Genomic DNA, 4,959 nt, shown 5'->3' on the forward strand with positions numbered 1-4,959 from the left:
ATCCGAAATGTCAAAATTTGCATCGACCGTTTTTTTTTTGAAATGGAATATAATTACGACACTTGAAGTGTAACCTTTTTCTCTCTCTCTCTCTCTTCTTCTTCTTCACGTACGGGAATCCCAAAGGTGAAAAGAATACGATCGTTTACAGGTGTGTCGCGTCTATTCTTCCTATCCACCACCCCGTTCGATTCATCCTAGGTCGATACCTATATTTAAAATTTCAGTAGGGCTCAGCGTTTCAGGTCATGCGTGGCGTATAAATATTGTGCATAAATAAGGATGCTTATTTATGGGAATTTTATGAAAATTTCTCGTGCACGAAGGGTTAAGGATCTTTGGGGTTAGGGAGAGAGGAGAACCGTTAACTATCCGACTACTGGATTGTAAATTTTCCAGTTTGGATCACCGTCAATTCTATCATTTTAACACACATACACGCAAATAAGAATAAAAATATAATAATGAGAGATAGAAAAAATTCATGCATGTAAAATTGTTCATTAATTTTTAATATTATGCTTATTCGTTATAAACTCATTAGAATTAATAATTGATTGATATATTAATTATAAAAATATTAAAAAAATGATATAATGATGTAAGAAGATTTAAAAAAAAAATCTCATGTTGATAATTATTATGATATGTAATCTTTGATATTTGCTCATTAGAACTGGAAACTCGTACAGGCGTAATTATTGTTAATACGAGTTAAATCTGATTTAATTGATTTTTAATGTATAAAAGTGATTATGTGGAAATAATTAATAAATTGAATGCTGGAATAAGAAAAAGAAGGAAGAAGAGGGCAACAAAACAGTTCTTCTTTGATGAACATATTTTTGATGTAAGAAACTACAAAGGAGTAATTCAAACAAAATTTTGAATTTGGAATTAATTTAAATATCCTTCTTTGAATAACGTGCAGACAGTTTATTTTTAATAAATCGCAAGATTTGTCTTTGATTCAAATTTCTCACAAACATTCAGATACAATGGCTGCAAAAAGCCATCCAATTATATTACATTTTATATCGTTTAACGATATTTTTACATAACTTTACAAAACAAATTAATTTCATCAAAATGAAACGTAGAACTCGATAAAAAATACGATTCTCACAAATATATATTTCGTGAATAATTATCGCAACAAGTATCGTTTTTTTTTTTTTTTTTACGTAAAATATAAAAAAAGAAAGCTTCGCACAATATTTATACAAGGATACAGCATACGAAAACAAAAAGAAAAGAAAAGCGGTATCGCGTTCGAATATCGATGGAAGAGAATGGAAGGAAACGGAGGTAGAGGATAAAAATTCATTAATCGAGTCGATAAATGGGCGAGGATCCGTGAGAAACGAAAGGATCATCGCCTTATGCTAATAGACGGAGGAAAAACACCCTTGGGGAGTTTTCTCACGGGATGCTCGCAGTCTAAGGAATATTAATAGGCGCCCCACCACACTCCCTTCGACCCATCATTCTTCGACACGCGGGAAATTTCCGCGTGGAAGGGTTAAGGGCCGATGGACCATCTGTGTACCTACTTCGAAACCTTCGTTTTCCTGACGCGTTTCCATTAGTATGCCCGCGCCATTACGACATAATACACACGGCCGATCCATCGTGGAAATATTTATTCTAGCAGGGGAGCAGGTAAAGGGTTGACGCGGCAGGAATTTAGAAAAACTGCCCGATGAAAACACACACGGATCCCTTAGTCTCGACGTATCACTATTTATTGTTTGAAAAATGGAAATAATAACAACAGAGGTGGAGGAACAATGGTGGAGGAAGAATTAAATTGAATCGAAAATTACTGTGATCGAAATTTTTCGATACTCGAAGCTAAGATACTTATTGAAGATTCTTAAAAAGTTTATTTTGCAATCGTTTTTTCGATGTTTCGATGAGAAGATTGTATTTCTTCTGGAAAAAAAATTTTGGATGGAATTTATATTAATATTTGGAATTGATAAATGAAGTTTCTTCTTTCGGGAGTTTAGAATTAAATTTAAAAAAAAAAAATTGTTAATTGTAATCGTAATTGATTAATGTTTTAGTTATTTGGTAATTTAACCGTGTCGATGTTTAACAATTACGACCGGTAGAAACTTTTCCCATTTTTGGAGAAATTTTACAAGGCTTGCAACAACGGAATATCATTAATTTCATTAAAATGTGTTTCAAAATGGATTAATATCACGGGCGTAAAATTAAAAGCGAAAAAGGATTTGTAATTACCTATGGAAAAGATATCAAAGCGACCATATAAATTCATTACAAGTTTGAATAAATTTATCGAACTTTCGAGATCAAAAACTGCATCGATGAATAATTATGACATGAAAGAAATAGCGTTACAAAATCAAAAGACCGGAAAGGCTACTACTCGCACCTCGCAAATATAATTAAACACGAAATTAATTATCGGTTGTGTTGTTAAAAATTTACAAAAGATTTTAGATTCACAAATAATTAAAATAATAAATAAAACAACAAAAGATATCAAAAAAATATTGAATTTACATACGCATGTAAAAGATGCTGTTAAATTAGAAAATATACAGGATGAAAAATCCTCCAATTTCAAGAGTAAAAGATCCAACGCTTTTTATAAATATTACCAAGAATACAAATGAAAAAAAAAAAAAATAATAAAGATCCAAACTGGTCCCTGAAAATACTATTAAAGTAAAATAAAATCCGAAACCAAGAATGACACAACGCGTTCCCAACCGAGTCGGGCCCCGATTCGTTGCACGCCGATTCCAACGGCGATCGGGTCGATCAACGTGGCCACAAATCTTCGCGATTCTCGAGATCTGGAGATCGAAATTAGCCGGGTCGTTGCACGTCGTCGTAGAACGAAAATTACGTGGAAGAATCCTTTGGCCAGTGCCCTTTCCCGGGGCCCGTTGCACTCCCCCGTCGACATCATCCTCCTCGTCTTGATGCGATTATAATGAACGCTCGGTTTACCGTGGAGCCTGATAACCTAACCTCGAACGAGGAGAAGGGAAGAAAACAAGAAGGAAAAAAAAAAGGGACGAGGAAACAAGAAGAAGAAAGAGGAAGGAAGATGAAAGTACAGAGAGAAGGAGGAAGAAGGAGGAGAGAAGAAAAAAATAAGGAACGGAGAGAAAAAAAAGAAGAAGAAGAAGAAGAGGAAGAAAAAGCAAAGAGAGAGAGAAAGAGAGAGGGAGAGAGAGTGGAGCAATAATATGAGAAGGCGGGGCAGGCCGGAATACGTAATGCGCTAAGAGTGAAGCCGAAGCGCGTCTTGAACGGAGCATGAAATTGGCTTTTCGGGCGGGATCGATTTGCGACAAAAAAGTTGTTGTTGCTGGTTGTTGCCGCCGAGATGCAAAAGATACAATCGTGCCTGCCGGACTCGACGCGCTCGCTGTTGCTAATTTGAATTCATTTCGTGCACCCGTTCGATCGCCGGTTGCATCTTGCGAGCGTGAACACGAGAGGGGCACACGTTGTGCTCCCTCTTCGTATTTTCTTCTTCTTCTTCTTCTTTTTTTTTTCTTCTTCTAATTTTAATTCTCGACAAGGAATTCTCGCCTCTTGATAAGATTGGAAAGTCGATGTATCGGATAGTGAGAATTTTGAATTTGAATTAATTATTTTATAATCACTATCGATGAGTCTGTGTCTAATAATCTACGATATACATATATATATATATACATTCGATAGGAGAGCACGATAATTGATTTGGTAGATAGTATTTAGGACACGATAAGCATCTTGACGTGATACATGGAATTCTGATACTTGTTTACGGTAGTTATGGTAGTTATGATAGTTACGGTAGCGACGAGAAGACTCGAGATCTTGTTTTGAGAGTTTATGAGGGAAGAGGGGTCGTTAGAAGTTGGGTGAATTTCATTGATGAATATCACGATATGTAGGTGAGGTAACGAATTTAAAATCCATCTCAAGTTGGCTCGCTTTAATATCTTAATAAAGCGATTACGCGATATACTTTTCGACATTGAAAAAAATATTTTGCGACAGAAATATTTCCCAACAGAGAGTTTAGATTTAAAGAAGAAAAAAATCGTACGACTTTCAGCGTGCAACAGCGTATTACGTTCAAGAGAACATCACGCGTGTTCGAATGTAAACGCAAAAACGACTCGCTTGCCAATTTTTGCGCGCATCGAATTTTACACAATAGCGATTTGTTCGATAACAGGGCGAGAGAGCGTTTCGAGCATATAATTTCTCCGCGACATTATCGTTTCTCCTCTATGTGCATTTACGTCAAGAGACGTGACGTCCTACCTCTCTCTTCCTCCCTCCCACCTTTCGAATTCGTTTTCACTCGACGTATTATAACCCGTGATTCACGATCCTCCGCGTCGTGAAATTCGTATGATTGATACGATTGGATCGGAGTAACAACGATTATTATTATTATCGTTATTATTATTATTAAGCAGGAGCGAATCGGTGAAACCGCACGCTCGTTTCCTGTTTCTCGAAAAAAAAAAAAAGGAGAGCTCGAATTATATTTTATCCCATGTGGGTCAAACGGTCAGCGATAGTAAAAAAAAAAAAAAAAAAAAATACAGAGAATAAGAGAGGATAAAAAAAAGGAAATAAAGCATTCGGTGAAAAGCGAACGGTCGAAAAATGTCGAAAAATCGCAGCGATATAGTTTCACCGATATTCGTGCGACCAACTTTTCGCGTATTTACGAACCGTTCTTTTTTTTCCCCCCTCTCTTTCCGTCCTTGCCATTTTTTGGCCCGCTATCGAGAACACTTGTAATCCGAGAAACTCTATGCATTCTCGTCCGAATATCGTTTCACACGAAAATGGAGATCGTTCGGCAAATTCTCTTCCTTCCTTTTTTTTTTTTTTTTTTTTTCGACAGAGAGAAGCTTGCAATCTTGCAATCAAATTGATCGATGATTTTCTCCCTGTTTGTTCCAG

General features: G+C 36.1%; 1 protein-coding gene and 1 long non-coding RNA gene across 4 annotated transcripts in view; one reads left to right on the forward strand and one right to left on the reverse strand.

Moving 5' to 3' along the window:
• The window catches only part of LOC116414238 (uncharacterized), a 262,405-nt gene that overhangs the window by 223,023 nt on the left and 34,423 nt on the right, over positions 1 to 4,959 (forward strand). The gene's annotated exons all lie outside the window — the stretch shown is intronic.
• LOC100867650 (misexpression suppressor of ras 6) overlaps positions 1 to 4,959 on the reverse strand; it is a 363,124-nt gene that overhangs the window by 185,872 nt on the left and 172,293 nt on the right. The gene's annotated exons all lie outside the window — the stretch shown is intronic.

This window comes from Apis florea, unplaced genomic scaffold (assembly GCF_048593485.1).
Source record: "Apis florea isolate Af1SG1 unplaced genomic scaffold, ASM4859348v1 contig_3170_pilon, whole genome shotgun sequence".
NCBI lineage: Eukaryota > Metazoa > Arthropoda > Insecta > Hymenoptera > Apidae > Apis > Apis florea.